The sequence below is a fragment of the Scyliorhinus torazame genome, chromosome 4, assembly GCF_047496885.1.
Source record: "Scyliorhinus torazame isolate Kashiwa2021f chromosome 4, sScyTor2.1, whole genome shotgun sequence".
Lineage (NCBI taxonomy): Eukaryota > Metazoa > Chordata > Chondrichthyes > Carcharhiniformes > Scyliorhinidae > Scyliorhinus > Scyliorhinus torazame.
Window position 1 is genome coordinate 49513711 of NC_092710.1, and position 22074 is coordinate 49535784.

The 22074-nt window shown below is 48.2% G+C and overlaps 1 non-coding gene across 1 annotated transcript; it reads right to left on the bottom strand.

Moving 5' to 3' along the window:
- Positions 1-9619: 9619 nt before the first annotated feature.
- Positions 9620-9694, bottom strand: trnat-agu (transfer RNA threonine (anticodon AGU)). The gene has a single exon. It is a non-coding gene; the product is annotated as a tRNA-Thr (tRNA).
- Positions 9695-22074: the final 12380 nt, after the last annotated feature.

Here is a 22074-nt window from a genome sequence, read left to right on the forward strand (position 1 = left end):
ATTCTTCTTTTTTGTTGTCATTGGGAAGCAAACGTCTTGAGCCAAAGTAAGAGCCCTGATAGGGACTTGAACGCTGGACCCTCATAATAAAAGTATGAAGCTCTACCAAATGAGCTACCAAGGCCTAATCTTCGCTGGTTCTCGAAGTTACTTCAAAGTCTCATGAGGGATGTTTTGAATTTCCTTCTTTGGTGATGCAGCCTCTCCAGCTCATTTTACTCGCAGGCACAGCAGCAGCCTCCGTTTGTCTTCCTTTCACAAATTCTTCAGCTTGCACCAACTACTCGCTTCTTACCAGTGACTTGTGATGTGACAACAGTTGTTACCCCCGGACCTGCACTGTCACTTCAAGGCTTTGAAGATTACGTTTAATTCGGTGAAATATAAGTGGGAAGCTACAAAGACACAGATTGTATTGTGAGAGAGAGTAAAGGGTGTCATTTGGTGTTTGTTGTGGCAGAGTGTGAATGCAAGTAAGGTTAACCGGTCAAGTTGCAAAGTGTCAAAATTTCAAAGTTTTTGGGTGGAAATAGATTTGGCTTCCTTTCACAAATTCTTCAGCTTGCACCAACTACTCGCTTCTTACCAGTGACTTGTGATGTGACATCAGTTGTTACCCCTGGACCTGCACTGTCACTTCAAGGCTTTGAAGATTACGTTTAATTTGGTGAAATATAAGTGGGAAGCTACAAAGACACAGATTGTATCGTGAGAGAGAGTAAAGGGCGTCATCTGGTGTTTGTTGTGGCAGAGTGTGAATGCAAGTAAGGTTAACCGGTCAAGTTGCAAAGTGTCAAAATCTCAAAGTTTTTGGGTGGAAATAGATTTGTCAGCACCAAATCTTCATGCAAAACGGACCGCTATTTCTCCCGCCCGAATTGCTAACGTACAGCAACAGAAATTGTTCAATATTAAAGCAAATTACTGCGGATGTGAAATCTCAAAGAAAAAGGGGAAAAGATGGAAAATCTCAGCGGTTCTGGCAGCATCTGTGAAGAGAGAACTGAGCAATTTTTTCGACTCAGGGTCACTCTTCGGCAGAGCAAATCAGTTAATCATTCAATCGTTACACTCTGTTGTCGTTGCTATACTTTTAAAATGTTCCTCCATGTTTTCTTGAGGTAAATCCTATTATGCATTCAAAGGAAAATACCGCGGATGCTGCAAATCTGCAAGAGAAACTAAAAGTGAGAGGATAAAATCTTTAAAATTCTGATGTTATCCGTGGTGCCAGATACAGAGTTAAAATTTCAAATGCGCGTGATCCTTCTACAAGGCTGAAGCGAGGAGGAAATGCGATGGTGGAGGTGAGCAAAATTGAAGATGAGCGGAAAACGTGAGTTTAAAGGTTTGAACAAATTGCTTCAGCGCACAAGGAAAAGCAAGCTTTAAGGTTCGCGTTGCGGGGATTGCGCCAACGTTTTCTGCATTTACCATGAAATTTTCAGCATCACTCCAGCTGTTAATTTCCATTGAAGGCACTGTTGAGATTTGAACTCAGAATCTCCTGTTTACTAGACAGGCACTTTAACCATCTAAGCCACAGCAGCAGCATGCAAGCTTAGGGTGCAAGTCTAGAACAGATTTCAATCATTTTGATTCAACATCAGTTTTCTTGCCATCTCATACGGGCCTTCCGAGTGCATATTAAAAAATTCTTTGGAACTGTATAATTGCATTTATTACTGGAAATGCTGGATTTGTAGCAGTTCTGCATGGGATAAGTAAACAAACAGGAAATGATTGGTCGAACTGGGAAGTGAGTGAACATGACCAGAAATCTATTGTGGTATAATACAGGACAATGTCAGGAGAGAATTTTAACATGAACTGAAAATGAAGCAAACTTCTTGACAATTCTCCATGGCTGTTGCACTTCAGCAAAGATGATATTGTCACTGTTCTTCCATTTTCCCTGACCCGTTCTGCATTCTTTATTCTTCTTTTTTGTTGTTCATTGGGAAGCAAACGTCTTGAGCCAAAGTAAGAGCCCTGATAGGGACTTGAACGCTGGACCCTCATAATAAAAGTATGAAGCTCTACCAAATGAGCTACTAAGGCCCAATCTTTGCTGGTTCGCATGATTTACTTCAAAGTCTCATGAGGGATGTTTTGAATTTCCTTCTTTGGTGATGCAGCCTCTCCAGCTCATTTTACTCGCAGGCACAGCAGCAGCCTCCGTTTGGCTTCCTTTCACAAATTCTTCAGCTTGCACCAACTACTCGCTTCTCACCAGTGACTTGTGATGTGACATCAGTTGTTACCCCCGGACCTGCACTGTCACTTCAAGGCTTTGAAGATTATGTCTAATTCGATGAAATATAAGTGGGAAGCTACAAAGACACAAAGATTGTATTGTGAGAGAGAGTAAAGGGTGTCTTCTAGTGTTTGTTGTGGCAGAGTGTGAGTGCAAGTATGGTTAACCGGTCAAGTTGCAAAGTGTAAAATCTCAAAGTTTTTGGGTGGGAATAGATTTGTCAGCACCAAATCTTCATGCAAAACGGACCGCTATTTCTCCCGCCCGAATTGTTCTTGCTAACGTACAGCAACAGAAATTGTTCAATACAAAAGCAAATTACTGCGGATGTGAAATCTCAAAGAAAAAGGGGAAAAGATGGAAAATCTCAGCGGTTCTGGCGGCATCTGGGAAGAGAGAACTGAGCAATTTTTTGAAGTCAGGGTCACTCTTAGGCAGAGCAAATCAGTTAATCATTCAATCGTTACACTGTGTTGTCGTTGCTATACATTTAAAATGTTCCTCCAGGTTTTCTTGAGGTAAATCCTATTCTGGACTCAAAGGACAATACCGCGGATGCTGCAAATCTGCCAGAGAAACTAAAAGTGAGAGGATAAAATCTTTAAAATTCTGAGGTGATCCGTGGTGCCAGATACAGAGTTAAAGTTTCAAATGCGCGATATCCTTCTACAAGGCTGAAGCGAGGAGGAAATGCGATGGTGTAGGTGAGCAAAATTGAAGATGAGCGGTGTAAGGTTTTCGAGCAATTCGGCCCTTTTTGGACTGCCCAAGGATAAAACCCAGAGACTGTAAACTGGACACTTTTCAGCCAAGGGAACGTAACCAAATTTCCCAGCAGGCTTGGTCCGCTGAGCCGAGTAGGGGCATAGGTATTTACAAACCCCCCCCAGGAGCTACAAGGAAGAAGGAGCCAGACAACTAGATAAGATTAAAACACAGACAAAGGGGCACGGGAATACACAAGGGGCCTGCCTGCAAGCAGGACAACGGGATGATCATAGCCCCATGCAGATGTAAATGACTATGCCTCCACCAGAGCAGAATCCAATCAACACCCCATCAACATAGCAGCGATCTCCGGAGCAGATGGAAGACTTTGAAAATCTTCACAAGGGAGCTCAACCTCGTTATCTCAAAAAGCAGACTGGAGGCGGACCGAGGGGAGGTACTCCTATCTTGACAGGTCTGACCGGCTCAAAGGGGGCAGGACCAGCGGGAACTTTAAACCTTATGGATTCAATGCAAAAGGGGCTGGCCGAACACAGGAAAAAGCCAGGTAAAACAATATAAAAGGGGCTGTGTTTCGATTGAGGGTCTCTTGGCTTGACCTCTCCACCTTTGACTTGACCTCCTGCAGCCTGTGACTGTAAGTACCCTGCAGCAGCTTGCGAAACTCCCTTGACTTTGATAGTGGTTGAGGCTTTGGGGAAGGGGACTTGATTTGTGTTCTGTGTCATTGCTAAAACTGTGTAACAATAAGATTTTACGTTGTGTCCGTTATAGTACTTTCTGAATAGACTTAGTTTGTGTTAGAGTTTAAGATTTTATTATAATTTCTTCTGTTTGATGATTTTGACCTGGGTTTTGCAATAAACCTTGATATGCTGATAATTGGAGTCGTTTAAATTCTTCAATCTCTCACCAGCGATCTCTGACCAAGTCATTGTTAAGATATTCCTCACCTTAATTCCGGGTTCGAGAATCTCGGGTCATCTTGAACGATTCACTCAGGACAGGCTGCTGGTTAGGTAATAAACAGCAGTGTCCTATTCTCTCTCTTGGGAAAGCTACTCCAGCGAAGTAGGAACCGGGTGGGTGTTGTACCACCGGCAAGAGAGAGAATCACCTGGGCATTGGTGGGGGTCTGGATATCTGTGTGATATAAGCCTCAGGCTTCCGGTTAGGGATAAACGGCAGGCTTGATTCAGTGCTCTCTTCTGTGGAGGTGTCCCAGTGCGGCATCCCCTGGCCTCTGAAGTTTCAGTGCCAGCTGGAGAGAGACACACACAGATACTCAAACCCCAGATATCGGCCCAGTAGTGGAGTAGCAGAGATGGCACCCTCTACAATGGCGACCGCGGCAGGAGCCCGGTGGTTTGGAGTATGTGACTTGGCAGAGGGGGTGAGGGAACGAAGTAAAATGGAGGAGAGAATCTCCTCGCATATGTGGCAAAAGGTCAACCTCACCAAACCTTGGGTCTCAGAACTAATCAATGCGGAGCGACCCGTAATGGCGGCGGCCGCATGGACAGAAAGTAAGGCACACAAAAGGCACTTGGAGAAGGCAGTTTGGCTGGTCTGCTTGTCCCAGCAGGTAGCCAAAACAGAGCGAAGGGTCGAAGAATTAGAGCAGGAGTTGGGAGAAGTTAGGGCCAGCGCAGGGGACAGCGCTAGCGCAGCGGAACGACTGCGGGAGGAATTGGCAGAAATGAAACAGGACAGCCTACAGGAAAGCGAGTCTAACCGGTGCGAGAAGGAATATCTCCACTGCCAGATAGTGGAGGGTAAGACAAAGGAATGGAGGCTCCAGGAACTCTATGCTCGGAGTACAGAGCAGTGTAGGAAGCTGGAGGGGAAGTTCCGGGACATCCAGGCAGCGTACCGAGTGGCTCGCGAGGAAGTAGGGGACTGTGCTCACGGGCCGTGCCAGGCACGGATAACAGAGTTGGAGGAGACCTTGTCCAAGGTCAGGGGACAGGTACACCTGGTAGGTCCAGGGGGGTTTCCAAGGGGCAAGGGGCTCCTCGCAGCGGATGATTCCCCAAAGGCTAAGGGGAATCGACCGCCTCCTGAGGCGCCGGGATTGTGTCCGGGTCGGCAGGGGGGGATCGGATTGCACGTTCAGGGGCAAGTCCAAGGGGGGTCGGCAGGGTACCCCCAGCTGGCGGCGTGTCCGCCTGGTTTCGTATGTGGGTCCCCATGGGATGGGGACAGACCGCTGCCTGGGATGCCGGTGATGGGGCCGGGTCAGCAGGTAGGGTTCGGACCGCCCGGTCAGGGGCAGGTCCAAGGGGGGTCAGTGGTGTATCCCCAGATAGCGGCGTCTCCTATATGGGTAGTTAGCCCGGGGACAGGGGGGCTACCCAACGGGGCAGGAGAGCTGGACGCCGGGGAGGCGGAGGAGCAGGAACCCCAGGTAGGGCAGATGTGCCCTGTCAGGCAGAGAAGGTATGGTCCCCCGGCGGGGCTGGCGAATAGGGGACCGGTTGAGGGCGACATTATCATTCCTCATGGGGCATCCGCGCTCAGGGGGATGGTGGCCCACGTTCCCAGGCTAACTCCAAAAGGGGATCCGTCGCTTCATTTTATGGCGGTGGAGCAGGCAGCCAGCATTAATGACTGCGACGAGGGGGAGCAAGTAAGGATGCTCCTGATGACCCTAGATGCACAGCTATGCAGGGCAGTGACCTCCGGGAATGGGGGACAACCTGACACATGGGCGGCAGCACAGACTGCTGTGCTGGAGGCAATGGGTTTGAATCTGGGGAGCCCTTTCATGAGGGTGGGGGAAACCAAGCAGCAACCAGGGGAATCTCCCACTATGTTCGCAGACAGGCTGTGGATTGTCTATGTGGAGGCGTGCGGGGTCCCCGCGGATAGACTGAATTTAGGGGAGAGAACAGCCCACTGGCTAAAGACCCTAGTAGCCAACTGTCTCCCTAACGTTAGGGCAAAAGCCGAACACTGGTTCGACCCGCAGACCCCGGCCCTTAATGAGGCAGAGGTCCTTAGGAAACTCACCCTCGCATATCGCAATGGGGAGAGGAGTGAGGAAAAGCCCCTTAAGGGTAAGGTGCATGAAATCGCGCCAGCACCCCCTAAGAGAGAGTGGAAGCATGAGGGCACCCGGACCTCCGACAAGAGACCGGTATGCTACGGGTGTGGTAAGGCCGAGCATTTCAAGAGGGAGTGTGAGAACCCTAGCAAGGAGGAGAGGGCTCCCGCAGTAAAGAGTCAGACCCCGGCGGCAGGAGCAGCTGCCCCGGAAACCATCGAATTAAAAAAACTTTTAGCCTTTTTGCAGAGCCTAGCAGCTGGGTCGGGACAGGTGGCAATGGCAACGGGCCAGGGCCTGCCCGCACCCACACCACAAGAACCCGTATGACTACCCAGGGAGCAGCCTCAGGAAAAAGGGAGCGCAGGGGTAGTTCTAGCCCCAGACCCTGGTCCGGTCCAGGTGCAGGGTCCCATTCTGGAGGCTGCCTCAGCGGCTATTTGCAGTTTAAATCCCTTAAGGTGGGACCCATGCGAACGCCACATCAGTCAATTTAAATTGTTCCACCCCATAAGGGCAAGAAAGAGCAAGGTGGGGGGAAGACTGGGGGTGGTAGTGGAGAAACCCCCCGTAGAATTAACGACGGTGGGGGAGGTCCCTGACTCCATGGTCACACAACCGGTGACAAGGTGCTGTCCCGAAGGGGCAGTCCCAAAGAAACCGACAGTGCTGCAAGCACCCAGCCCAGGGACAGTAACGATTCCCAAGCCCTTACCTGTGGGTCAGGTGGCCTGCCTTAGTATAGAGGCTAGGGAGGCAGAGGAGAGGGAGGTATCACCTTGGGCGTGGGAACCATCCAGGGGACGAAGGAGCAATCGGGTCTCCAAGCCCCCGGTAAGATGGTCCCCAGTAGAAGGGAACGGTGAGGGATGTAGGACATTATCCAGTGCTGCCACAGGTAGCCCAGTCTCCGGAGGGAGCAGAAAGGGATCCCCGAACCCCTTTGGGGAAGGAGAGGCAAGGGGCAGTCCGGACCCCCGGGAGGGGGAGGTCTGGCCCGAGCCGTTGGTCCAAACAGGTGAACAGCCCCAGTATAGCGGGGTCCAGTTTTAATTTGGCCACCCGGAGACGGGTGGCATTGTATATAGCATTCCCCCCCTGTTAGTTCTAATTAATGTTTAGTGGTGTGTGGGTTATTTAGGATCGTGGGATCACAGAAGCGCATAGTGCAGTGAAATAATGATTGAGCAGCAGGCACTAGGACCCTGGTGGAGCCGGGCTGTGGACACAGAACCACAGACAGGCTGCGGCAATTTCATGTCAATTTCCCAACTTCAAAGCGGGAGCTGCTGATGCCGCTGGATAGAAGCCATGCACTTTAAGGAAGGTAGTTCTGCAGAGGCAAGGATGTGTTTTGTCTGTTTTACAGATGGGGCACCCGCCGATGTGGAGCTTGCTGATGATCCTGGCGATGGTGGGACCGGGAGAACTCCGCAGAGGCGAGACAGAAGAGTCCTTCGTCTACGGGTGCTCTGGCGGCAGAGCCCCTCTTGTCACTACCGGACAGGGAGACCAGGTGGCCACAGAGCAGACCCACTACTCACACCTGGGGAGGTGGCCTGGGTGGCTGGGGTCAAACTCGACCAGGTACTCCAGCCACCAGAGCTTCGCCTATGGAGAGGCCTCTGTACTCTGCGAGGAGATACAGGTGGCGACTGACCGGGTTAGGGTGACTGAGGGCAGGCGGGTGTGTTTAGCCTGTAAGGGGGACATTCCTTTGGGGAGATGGTGGTGGCCCAGGAAGCTGAGCCTGGACATGAGTGATCGGTCCTCGGACTGGGAACGCCTGGACAACAACACCTACCGGACCATCACAGGGTCACCGGGTAGGATCACCGTTTGCTGGGATAAGTGGTGGGCTTCTGACCAGGGCATTTATTTGTGTTTATGGGGGTCTACCAAGGCATGTCCACAAGGGGCATCGATCACTTTTGTAAGGTGATGGCAGAACCCAGGGAACGGGATGAATTGACCGCAGTGGGGAGGGATGTGTAACGCCCAGGGAAGGGATGACTGTAAAAGCTACCGAACTGCTGGTTCAGGTAAAGCGACCCCTGCCCACAGCCCAACCAATCGACCCTCACAACTGTCCGATCACCACCAGGGGGGCCTGAGAATGGTTTAATGTTTGTCCCCACAAAGAAAATGTTGTACCAGGGGGTACATTATGCTGTCGCCTCAGTTGTACTGAACCTCTCAGCTGCAGGTATCGACGATGGAGGAAAAATGAAGAGCCTTCAACGGGAAGAAGCGAAGTGCAGCCCAGAAAAGAGGATCCTTAGTGAAATAAAGAGATTCAAATGTAAATAGGTGTATGGATTCGCGGGTTTCAGTTACTTGATTGTGATATATGTACAGGGACCCTTACGTTTGGGGTTCCGGTGAAATGTGTGTATGTTACTGTGTGTTTGAATTAAGTATGGTCTTGTCTTTCCCTTTCAATGAAATTAGGGGTAGCCTAGATTAAGGGAACTGTCTTGGGACTTGTAGTTTCGCATGTTGTTGAGGGGGGGCCTACGGTCCACACAAAAGGAAATGAATTGCCCTTCACCTGTGTCGATACGGTCCAAGCAGATAGGGATGTATCGAAGGGGCATCTGTAAGGTTTTCGGGCAATTCGGCCCTTTTTGGACTGCCCAAGGATAAAACCCAGAGACTGTAAACTGGACACTTTTCAGCCAAGGGAACGTAACCAAATTTCCCAGCAGGCTTGGTCCGCTGAGCCGAGTAGGGGCATAGGTATTTACAAACCCCCCCCAGGAGCTACAAGGAAGAAGGAGCCAGACAACTAGATAAGATTAAAACACAGACAAAGGGGCACGGGGATACACAAGGGGCCTGCCTGCAAGCAGGACAACGGGATGGTCATAGCCCCATGCAGATGTAAATGACTATGCCTCCACCAGAGCAGAATCCAATCAACACCCCATCAACATAGCAGCGATCTCCGGAGCAGATGGAAGACTTTGAAAATCTTCACAAGGGAGCTCAACCTCGTTAACTCAAAAAGCAGACTGGAGGCGGACCTAGGGGAGGTACTCCTATCTTGACAGGTCTGACCGGCTCAAAGGGGGCAGGACCAGAGGGAACTTTAAACCTTATGGATTCAATGCAAAAGGGGCTGGCCGAACACAGGAAATAGCCAGGTAAAACAATATAAAAGGGGCTGTGTTTCGATTGAGGGTCTCTTGGCTTGACCTCTCCACCTTTGACTTGACCTCCTGCAGCCTGTGACTGTAAGTACCCTGCAGCAGCTTGCGAAACTCCCTTGACTTTGATAGTGGTTGAGGCTTTGGGGAAGGGGACTTGATTTGTGTTCTGTGTCATTGCTAAAACTGTGTAACAATAAGATTTTACGTTGTGTCCATTATAGTACTTTCTGAATAGACTTAGTTTGTGTTAGAGTTTAAGATTTTATTATAATTTCTTCTGTTTGATGATTTTGACCTGGGTTTTGCAATAAACCTTGATTTGCTGATAATTGGAGGGAATGCAAGCTTTAAGGTTCGCGTTGCAGGGATTGCGCCAACATTTTCTGCATTTACCATGAAATGTTCAGCATCACTCCAGCTGTTAATTTCCATTGAAAGCACTGACTGAGATTTGAACTCAGGATCTCCTGTTTACTAGACAGGCGCTTTAACCATCTAAGCCACAGCACCAGCATATGAGCTTAGGGTGCAAGTTTAGAACAGATTTCAATCATTTTGATTCAACACAGTTTTCTTGCCATCTCATACGGGCCTTCCGAGTGCATATTAAAAAATTCTTTGGAACTGTAAAATTGCATTTATTACTGGAAATGCTGGATTTGTAGCAGTTCTGCATGGGATTAGTAAACAAACAGGAAATGATTGGTCGAACTGGGAAGTGAGTGAACATGACCAGAAATCTATTGTGGTATAATACAGGACAATGTCAGGAGAGAATTTTAACATTAACTGAAAATGATGCAAACTTCTTGACAATTCTCCATGGCTGTTGCTCTTTAGCAAAGATGATATTGTCACCGTTCTTATTGCTGACAAATCAAACACCGATTACTGATACTCTGGGCCAACCCCTGCATTTTAGGGTGCCACCAAGTGTCCAACAACAAATCACTAGTCCCTCGAGCCCCACAATGAGTTGCAAAGTGTACACATTCAATGACCCATAAAGCCAGCACATCAGACATACAAGTCTGAAGTGCTGGCGTGGTACATAAAGAAGAAACAGAATCATATGTACAACCTAACCGTTTCCACATTTGTTTATCACTCTCAGGAGCGTCCTCCTGTAACCTTATGACGTCTTGGATGGTTGGCATTGACTTGTCAGATGCAGACATATTTATAGTAGATCGTTTAGTCTGACTTAACATTTTTGGCACCATCACTTGCTGAATTTGCGCGGCTGTCCGCGCTGCACAATCTGCTTGTTCATTACCAACGTCAACTGGGGTCTAACCATTTGTGTGGGCAGCGCATTTAATAACTGAAATCTGCGCGGGCATAAGGAGGGCCTGCAGTAAGTCATTAACTAAACCCCGGTGGGATATTTGACCACACATAATCATGTCAGGTTGTTCTGACGAAATGTCACTCAAATCGACCCTTATTGTGGTAGTTTCCTGAATCAAGGCTAAACAGTCGTGGCCAGGTGCGTCTTCATGGACCACTAAGAAAACAGGCTGGATTGATAGTGGTACAGTGTTTAAATGTCAGACGTGGATTGTTCAAAAGGTATATCTCATACCTATTCGGACGAGCTGCGGTAAGATGCTGAGTCTGCAGTTGCCTCAGTAGTGCGATGACCGAGTGGGAGCTATACACCGTAATATCCTGTTGGAGGGTGAGAGCAAACAACGGCTATGCGATGGCATTGATTGAACGTAAATCCTGTACTAATCGGTACTGGTATGGTTTGGCTGGTTTAGGCACAGCAAGTATGGGGGTGTTACATTCTGATTGGCAAGGGACCAAAATACCCTGTTGCAACAGCTCTTGGGTTAATTTGTCTATAGACGGAGCAGCTTGGGATTTCAGGGGGTATTGCCGAATGGAAGGTAGCTTTACATGATCCTTAATCGTTACCTTTATAGGTGTAACATTTGTCTTTCCCACTTGTGATGGGTATTTCGCCCAGACCTGTGGATTGACATATTCCAAAACATCATGTCCCCGGTGATGCTGCAGTCGAGTGTTCATTGTTTCAGGGACCTCAAAATATTTTATGGCAGTGCCGTCCGGCATGACTTGAAGTGCGTACTCTGTTGGATCCGAATGATCCACTGCCCTCCTTACCATTTGCCCCAGATCCCTGGCATGGTACTGGTCGTGGACCTGACGTGTAAAATGAGGGCTTACCGAAGCTGACTGTGGCCATAAATGTGGTGGTATTGTAACAAAATCGGCTGTACCTTCTTTTCCCGTGACTGTGGCTGTACCTTTGACTGGCCATTCGGTCCCAATTAATGGCCGGTATTTGTCCTCCAACTCCCTGTTTTGTCCGGTTCTGTCATAGGCCAGGGTAACGTGGTGCAGTGACTGTTCAATGTCTAACGTCCACCACTGGGGGTGATAGAAATATAGCACTGTTGTCTCATCCTCCATGATTGGACCGTTACCCCTTCGTCTCCGTACTCTAGCTGCAGCTGGAAGATACACAGTAAATCTCGGGCCAACAAATTACTGTCCAATCCAGTAGTCACTACAAACTGATGATCTGCAGACTTATTCTCGTAAGTGACTGTCACAGGTTCAAAAATAGGATACTCACACACCTGCCCTTGGAACCCTGACAATTACTGCGTGTGGTCGGATAATGGTAGTCGAAGTTCTGATTGCACAGAAGACATGGCTGCTCCAGTGTTGATTACAAATGAGTGACGTTAATCTCCAATCTGCAGAGAGATAATAGGTTCCCTGTCCGATTGGAGAGTCCTTATGACTAAATTAGCTAGTCAATCCTGTGTTGGGAAAGGGTTTGCCTGGGAGAAGTCAGTGTATCTCGTCTGTCCTCCCCTTGGTGGGTACCCCCTCCTTTGGGTCGGATAATCTCCTTCTGCTGCCTGTCTTTTAAAGGGGCATTCCTGTTGCCAGTGATCTGCACGGCCGCAATTAAAACATGCATTGCTCCCTCTATATCTGCCCCGTCCTCTTCTCCCAGTCGACCAATGGCCCCTCAGAGGGGGCGTCGGTTGTAAAGCTGTTCGTGCATACGGTGGGCCATAAAAAGGAGCTGAGGGTCCCTTTGGGTGGGTTTGATATCCTCCCCCTCGCTGATCCACCCACCCAGAGTCACAATATTGGGGCTCCTGCTGGTAAACTACCATTTCTGCCGCTTGTTGGGGTCGCAGATCATCCTTTTTCATTACATACTCAGTCTTAACCTTTGTAACCGAGCCTCCTTCCTGGCCTACACTCTCCTTCCAATAAAATCTGACTGCCCTTGCCATCTGGGAAGGGTCGTTCTCTGTCCAATTCATGTTATTACATTTCACAGCAGTAGCCACAGAAGGTGGTAGGCAATGCATTCACATAGCACAATATTGAGGGGAATTCTGACCATTTTGATATGGCAAGTCGCCTGACTGCCCACGGTAGATTTCATTAAAACGCTCCAGAAATTCCTCTGGCTCTTCAGTCTTCTTAGGTTTTAGGTCTAAGATAGCAGAAATATTTATGGGCTTTTGAAATGTGTTATTCAACGCATTCAGGATCTGTGTCCATCTATCGTCGTCTAACGCATGGGCTTGCTGAAGTGCGGCGTGGCTAGCATAATTCAGGTGATTGGTATCTTCCTAACTGTCTCCGAGTCCCACCAGGGGGCACTCTAGCTATTTCCTCTGGTTCTTCCAAGACTTCGACGTCCCTCCCTGTCACTAGAGGGAGTTCTTTCTCTTCAAAATCATCTGTTGCAGCTCCCTTTGTTCTCGAAATTTGCGGTTTCCCCTTGGTTTGGAGGGTTTTAGGTGGTATGGTTAATTGTTTCTGGTTAGGATCAAGCCCTTCTCTCGCTGTCCGAGATCTGGTCCTAGAGCTAACTGGGCTTGCGGAACAGAGCTCCTCTTTCTCTACTGATCGTGAAGATGGTAAATCGGGACCCACGCTATCAACCAAAAAGGGCTGGAGTTACTGGCATGATTAGAATCTGGGGAGCAGTGACTGGATATAAATTATTATACTCTGGTGGTTCTGGAATTAGTGCAGACAATGCTACAGGTGCAGTCAAAACTTTTACTGACATTTTTAAAGTATTGAATTAATCATTTTCTGTCAATTCAAGGCCAGCCATTGAAGTACATAGCTCATCTTTTGTTTGACCCGAGCCTTTCCTGCCTCTACTTGCGCGTTTTTTTCTTGGCAAAACGATTGAAAAGGTTCTAACAGTGTTCTTTTAAAACTTAAAAATGTTTGAAAATTCAAATTGAATTACTGCAACTTGCAAGCTTAGCTCTGATCTCAACTCAGAACTAAATTTACGATTTGCTTAACACAAACTTGTATAACATTTACAACTTAATTAATTCTTTATCTTAACAATTTTTCTTGAAACGAGTTTTTCTTACATTCACAAAAATGTTGGCAAAGTCAACTATCATCTCCAGATTTACACTTTTTAAAATGGTGTCAGTGATCTTCTTTAAGTTTCTATTAATTCACAAATAAAATGAGATAAACATTATTTCAAGTAAGTAAAACTTAAGATTCTGGCAATTTCAATTAATTGCTTTCGAAAATAATAACTTTTATCAAAGAGGTGGAGAAACCCACTGGTTTCCTTTAATTAATTCAAAACGTAACTTTGCTGGAGTTCACTGACTCAAAGGAAAGGTATCCGATTACACTACAGGATGCTGCTGTTATCTCAAGGCCTGAGTGAGAAGCACTGTCTGTCGTCTTTAATTTTGGCTGCTGCTGTTAACCCTTTGAGAGACTTCTGCTTCAACCAATATGCAGCATTCCCCACAATCTCAACTAGTCCTCAGAACTGCACCCTTCGCCACAACAGCCCAAGGGTACAATTTTTTAGCTTAATCAACTATAGATTTAAAACACTAACACATGGAATTGAATCATCTTCAGATTTAAAAACACTTATACTTGACTGAACCTTGACTACTGAAGTCACATCAGCCATAAAAACACTTATTCTTGACTGAACCTCCATCTACTGAAGTCACATCAGCCATAAAAACACTTATACTTGGAATTGAATCATCTTTTAGATGTCCCATCAACCCAATACCTAACCCAAGCCGAATCAACAATATGAAATCCCATCAATTAAATTTCTAATCCCCAGACTGACCTTTGATTTCATCGAGACGATCTTTCTGTACCAACCGCGAGTGACCAGACTAATCAGACGATAAGAAGAGGGGAAAAATCAATGCGCGGTCATTTTCCAGCTGTACATTGTGGGCCCTTTTTCCCCATCCTCCTGTTCATAATCAGTCAAATTCTGATTTCGCAGTTGGTCAGAACCGTCCTGAGAAATTCCGGATTTCGGCACTAATTGTCAAATCCCAAATTTCTTTACCCGTCAGTCTGGCCTCAATAAAAGTCGAGATGGATTTGCAGGTACAGCATTAGTTATTTTATTTGGCTTGCAAGCTTGATTCATCTCAGAGGCATAAGACACATCCAGTCTACTACACCCCGGAAAGCGAATGAACAAAGAGACAAAGGGATCTCTGCAAATCAATTCAAATGGTATCAAGTTTCACCTACACGATTCCCATAGGTCATCCTATACCCCTCCTGACCTAGTCAGACATTCTGATTTGCTCACTTCCAATCCCTTCCACTGGCCCCTATTACACAGCATCCTTTTCTCCTCCTTTGGTGGACACACCTCCTCCTTGCTTTGCCATGCGGTCTGAAATCCTTTGTCTGTGAACTCACCAGAATGAGACTGGCCTATCTCTACATTACAGTAACTAATATATCTAAAGTAACTATTGAATATCACGTTCGTCAATCCTTCTACAGGGCTGAAGCGAGGAGGAAATGCGATGGTGTAGGTGAGCAAAATTGAAGATGAGCGGAAAATGGGAGTTAAAAGGTTTGAAAAAATTGCTTCTGCACACAAGGGAAAAGAAGCGTTAACATTCGTGTTGCAGGGATTGTGCCAACATTTTCTGCATTCACCTTGAAATGTTGAACATTACTCCAGCTGTTAATTTCGAATGAACGAACTGCTGAGACTTGAACACTGGATCTGCTGTTTACTAGACAGGTGCTTTAACCATCTAAGCCACAGCACCAGCATGCAAGCTTAGTGTGCAAGTTTAGAACAGATTTCAATCATGTTGATTCAACATCAGTTTTCCTGACATCTCATACGGGCCTTCCGAGTGCATATAAAAACATTCTTTGGAACTGTAAAATTGCATTTATTACTGGAAATGCTGGATTTGCAGCAGTTCTGCATGGGATAAGTAAACAAACAGGAAATGATTGGTCGAACTGGGAAGTGAGTGAACATGACCAGAAATCTATTGTGGTATAATACAGGACAATGTCAGGCGAGAGTTTTAGCATGAACTGAAAATGTAGCAAACTTCTTGACAATTCTCCATGGCTGTTACACTTTAGCAAAGATGATATGGTCACCGTTCTTCCATTTTTCCTGACCCATTTTGCATTCTTTATTCATCTTTTTTGTTGTTCATTGGGAAGCAAACGTCTTGAGCCAAAGTAAGAGCCCTGATCGGGACTTGAACGCTGGGTCCTCATATTAAAATTCTGAAGCTCTATCGAATGAGCTACCAAGGCCTAATCTTTGCTGGTTCTCGAAGTTACTTCAAAGTCTCATGAGGGATGTTTTGAATTTCCTTCTTTGGTGATGCAGCCTCTCCAGCTCATTTTACTCGCAGGCACAGCAGCAGCCTCCGTTTGTCTTCCTTTCACAAATTCTTCAGCTTGCACCAACTACTGACTTCTTACCAGTGACTTGTGATGTGACAACAGTTGTTACCCCCGGACCTGCACTGTCACTTCAAGGCTTTGAAGATTACGTTTAATTCGGTGAAATATAAGTGGGAAGCTACAAAGACACAGATTGTATTGTGAGAGAGAGTAAAGGGTGTCATCTGGTGTTTGTTGTGGCAGAGTGTGAATGCAAGTAAGGTTAACCGGTCAAGTTGCAAAGTGTCAAAATCTCAAAGTTTTTGGGTGGAAATAGATTTGTCAGCACCAAATCTTCATGCAAAATGGACCGCTATTTCTCCCGCCCGAATTGTTCTTGCTAACGTACAGCAACAGAAATTGTTCAATATAAAAGCAAATTACTGCGGATGTGAAATCTCAAAGAAAAGGGGGAAAAGATGGAAAATCTCAGCGGTTCTGGCGGCATCTGGGAAGAGAGAACTGAGCATTTTTTTCGACTCAGGCTCACTCTTAGGCAGAGCAAATCAGTTAATCATTCAATCGTTACACTCTGTTGTCGTTGCTATACTATTAAAATGTTCCTCCAGGTTTTCTTGAGGTAAATGCTATTCTGCAATCAAAGGAAAATACCGCGGATGCTGCAAATCTGCAAGAGAAACTAAAAGTGAGAGGATAAAATCTTTAAAAATCTGAGGATATCCGTGGTGCCAGGCACAGAGTTAAAGTTTCAAATGCGCGTGATCCTTCTACAGAGCTGAAACGAGGAGGAACTGCGATGGTGTTGGTGAGTAAAATTGAAGATGAGCGGAATATGGGAGTTAAAAGGTTTGAAAAAAGTGCTTCAGCACACAAGGGAAAGCAAGCTTTAACATTCGTGTTGCAGGGATTGTGCCAACATTCACTGCATTCACAATGAAATGTTGAGCATCACTCCAGCTGTTAATTTCCATTGAAGGCACTGCTGTGATTTGAATTCAGGATCTCCTGTTTACTAGACAGGCACTCTAACCATCTATGCCATAGCACCAGCATGCAAGCGTAGCGTGCAAGTTTAGAACAGATTTCAATCATTTTGATTCAACATCCGTTTTCCTGACATCTCATACGGGCCTTCCGAGTGCAAATTAAAATATTCATTGGCATTGGTATTTGGAACTGTAAAATTGCATTTATTACTGGAAATGCTGGATTTGTAGCAGTTCTGCATGGGATAAGTAAACAAACAGGAAATGATTGGTCGAACTGGGAAGTGAGTGAACATGACCAGAAATCGATTGTTGTTTAATACAGGACAATGTCAGGAGAGAGTTTTAACATGAACTGAAAATGTAGCAAACTTCTTGACAATTCTCCATGGTGTGGTGTTGGGTGTTCTGACACACAGATGAGCCAACACGGTTGCATATGGTACAACGCTATTTTATTTAAACTTACTATTTACAGTTTGGTCTTTGCACTCTGCACGTGGGGGTTCCCTGCTTGTGATGTTTTAACAGCTCTTTCTTGTTCCCTTCTCCCCAGACCTACTGACCACCAGGTGTCGTGCTCGTGCTTTTTATGTGGTTGGTGTTCTTGTCTGTGATTGGTTGTGGTGTTGTGTACTCTGATTTGCCTGTTAGTGTGTCCATCATGATGTGCGTGTTTGAGTATCATGACATCCCCCCTTTTTACAAAGATATGTGCCTACGTGGTAATAAATATGATCGTGTCGTGAGTGCATCTATGAGTGTGTGTGTGTCGTGTGCAGCATGTGCATATGACGGAACTATGTACATGGGGCGATGTCGGGTGCGTCACATGAACCAAGTTGTACCATAACATCACATAATTGCGAACGAGAGAAGAAGAAAAAAAAAAACTTGAACAGTTGTCCAGTCAGACGACATCTGGAACGATAAACAACAACAGGTTATCATGTAAAATTGTGCAACTTGTTAAACATATGAACGGTATTATAAGTCCAGTCTAATGGGCTTGCGACGAGTTCGGGTTGACCGCCTCAAGGGTGGATCAAGAACCACCGGCTGCTGTGCAGGCATGGCCATGGGTGGCGATGGAAAGGGCGTGATGTGCGGCAGCTCCACAAAGTCATCCTCGGAAGCCTGTTGAGGATCTGGCGTGTGCGTACTTTGTGGCTGTGAGCGTGGAAGTCGGCGAAGGGCGCGCCGATTGCGGCGACGCACGGAACCATCCGGCATGCGAACCAGGAACGAGCGGGGAGCCACTTGTCGGAGGACTTCGGCCGGTGCTGACCAGCCACCATACGGTTGATGGATGCGTACTTTGTCTCCGGAGGACAGGGGGGGCAGGTCCGTCGCTCGTGTGTCGTACCGACTTTTCTGGCGATCACGCTGCAGTTGCATGTTCCGAAGAACCGCCTCATGGTCTGTTGTTGGTGCCAGGATGGAAGGTACCGTTGTCCTGAGGGAGCGACCCATTAGTAGCTGCGCTGGCGAGAGACCCGTGGATAGCGGGGCCGATCGATAGGCCAGCAAGGCAAGGTTAAAGTCCGATCCGGCAGCAGCCGCCTTGCACAGGAGCCGCTTGGCGATGTGGACACCCTTTTCAGCCTTCCCGTTCGATTGTGGATGCAGAGGGCTGGATGTCACATGAGTGAAACCATATGCTGCGGCAAAGGACGACCATTCACGGCTGGCGAAACAGGGTCCATTGTCTGACATGACAGTCCTTGGAATGCCATAGCGAGCAAATGTTTCCTTGCAGGCCCCAATGACTGCGGACGACGTCAGATCATGGAGAGGCATGACTTCCGGGTAGTTTGAGAAGTAGTCTATAATAACGATGTAATCTCTGCCGAGCGCGTGAAATAGGTCAACACCCACCTTCGCCCAGGGGGACGTCACCATCTCGTGTGGTAGAAGTGTTTCCGGAGGTTGCGCCGGCTGAAACCTCTGACAGGTTGTGCAGTTGAGCACCATGTTGGCTATGTCTTCATTAATACCCGGCCAATATACCGCCTCCCGGGCCCTTCGTCTGCATTTTTCGACGCCCAAGTGGCCTTCGTGTAGTTGATGAAGAATCATCTGGCGCACGCTGTGCGGAATAACGATCCTGTGTGATTTCATAAGGACCCCGTCTATGTTGGTGAGATCATCTCGCACATTATAAAACTGGGGGCACTGCCCTTTTAGCCACCCTTCCGTCATGTGGCGCATCACTCGCTGCAGAAGGGGGTCAGTCGCCGTCTCTGCGCGTATGTGGGCCAGACTAGGATCATCAGCTGGCAGATTTGCTGCTGTCAGAGTTACGTGTGCCTCAATTTGACGCACGAACCCCTCCGCATCTGGTGGTGTGCTCACTGCTCGGGAAAGAGTGTCCGCCACGATGAGCTCCTTCCCCGGAGTGTAGATCAGTTCAAAATCGTACCTCCTGAGTTTAAGTAAGATGCGCTGGAGGCGAGGAGTCATGTCGTTCAGGTCTTTGTTAATGATGTTGACCAGGGGGCGGTGGTCAGTTTCGACCGTAAATCGTGGTAGGCCATACACATAGTCGTGGAACTTGTCCAGTCCAGTTAACAAGCCCAGGCATTCTTTTTCGATTTGCGCGTAGCGCTGTTCGGTAGGGGTCATGGCTCGTGAGGCATATGCAACCGGGGCCCATGACGACCTGCTGTCTTTTTGCAGGAGTACCGCTCCAATACCAGATTGGCTGGCGTCTGTTGAGATCTTTGTAGGGCGAGTCGTGTCAAAGAAGGCCAGCACTGGTGCCGTGACCAGTTTGTGCTTGAGCTCCTCCCATTCCCGCTGATGCGATTGGTGCCAGTTGAATTCTGTCGATTTTTTTACGAGATGGCGCATATTTGTTGTATGAGAAGCCAGGTTGGGAATGAACTTCCCAAGGAAGTTGACCATGCCCAGGAATCTTAAGACAGCCTTCTTGTCAGCCGGTCGTGGCATGGCTGTGATGGCGCTAACCTTGTCTGCATCGGGACGGACCCCTGACCTTGAGATGTGGTCCCCGAGGAATTTCAGCTCCGTCTGGCCGAAGGCACACTTCGCACGGTTGAGACGCAGGCCATTTTGTCGTATGCGGGCAAAGACACGTCGTAGACGATGCATGTGTTCCTGCGGAGTGGTGGACCAAATGATGATATCGTCCACATATACACGTACCCCTTCGATGCCTTCCATCATCTGCTCCATAATGCGGTGGAAAACTTCAGATGCTGAAATGATGCCGAATGGCATCCGGTTGTAGCAGAATCTGCCAAAAGGGGTGTTGAATGTGCATAGTCTTCGGCTGGCCGGGTCCAGTTGGATCTGCCAGAATCCTTTGGACGCATCCAATTTAGTGAATATTTTGGCTCGCGCCATCTCGCTGGTGAGGTCTTCTCGTTTCGGGATGGGATAGTGTTCCCGCATGATGTTGTTATTCAGATCTTTAGGATCTATACATATACGGAGCTCGCCAGAGGGCTTCTTTACACAGACCATGGAGCTGACCCATGGCGTGGGCTCCGTGACCCTGGATAGGACCCCTTGGTCCTGAAGAATCTGCAGTTGTGCCTTGAGGCGGTCTTTGAGTGGCGCAGGAACCCTGCGAGGTGCGTGAACGACAGGGATGGCGTCCGGTCTGAGTCGAATCTTGTACGTGTATGGCAATGTCCCCATGCCTTCAAAAACCTCCTGGTTGTGAGCAAGGAGGGAATGGAGATTTGCGTGGAACTCAGCATCCGGGAAGTCGGATATCTCATCTGGAGAGAGAGACATAATGCGCTGTACCAGGTGAAGGACCTTACACGCCTGTGCGCCCAGTAACGAGTCCTTTGATGAGCCGACAACTTCGAAGGGGAGTGTGGCCGTGTACATCTTGTGAGTCACCTGTAGCTGGCAAGATCCTATGGACGGGATGACGTTCCCGTTATAGTCAACCATCTTGAGCCGGGATGGCGTGATGGGTGGTTTGACCTTCATGGCCTGGTCTGCAGAGTAAGCAATCAGGTTGGCGGATGCGCCGGTGTCCAGACGGAAGGCGACGCGCGATCGGTTGACCGTCAGGGTGGCACACCACTCATCGGCTGGATTGATGGCATTGACCTTGTTGACATCAATGACGGAAACGTGGAAGGCATCCTGGTCATCTGCATCACTTAACTGGAAGTCTTGATGCGTGGGCTGGACGGTCCTGACTTGTCTGCGAGATTGTCGAGGATGCGCCGGATCCATGGGTTGAGCCGAACGACAGTGGGCTGCGTAGTGGCCCATCTTGCCACATCTGAGGCACTGTCGGTTTTTTGCAGGACATTGCCCTTTTAAATGTAGAGCTCCACAATTGCCGCACGTCATGACGTCACGGCGTTCGTTGCGCCACTGCGCATGCGCAGTGCGATCTTGCGGTGGGCGCGCCTGCGCAGTGCGTCCCTCGTTGTGGCCGTTATTTTTGGCGCGCACCTGCGCGGGAGACCGCGAAAAGCGCGGGAAGCGGCCGCTGTCGTCCGGGCCGTGGGTCGGGAAGTAATCGACGGCCTGGATGCGTTCGACGTCGTGGGCGGCCTGGCTTGCCGATTCGACGGCTGGGGACCCCCTCCGTGCCAACTCGGACGCCTGAAATCGGGCAAAACGGCAGGTAGCATTTTCGTGGAGGACACAGGCTTCCACAGCAGACGCTAAGGTGAGGCTTTTCATTTTAAGAAGCTGCTGGCATAGGCCACTAGAGGCAACGCCAAAAACAATCTGGTCCCTGATCATGGACTCTGTGGTGGTGCCGTAACCGCAGGACTGCGCTAGAATCCGGAGGTGCGTCAAGAAGGGTTGAAAAAGCTCCTCCTTACCTTGCAGGCGTTGCTGAAAGAGGTATCTTTCAAAACTTTCATTTACTTCAACTTGAAAGTGCTGGTCCAGTTTAAGGATGACCGTGTCATATTTGGCTTGGTTTTCGCCTTCTTCGAACACCAGTGAGTTGAAGACGTTGGTGGCATGCTGACCTGCGTAGAAGAGGAGCATTGCAATCTTCGTGTCATCCGAGGCATTCTGTTTTTCGGTGGCACGGATGTACAGGTCAAATCGCTGCCTGTAGAGCTTCCAGTTGGTACCTAGGTTCCCCGCGACTTGCATCGGCTGCGGTTTGTCGGTGTGGTCCATGTCCAGAATGGCAGGTTAGTAGGCAGGTATCGATCCACTCCTGTACCATGTGGTGTTGGGTGT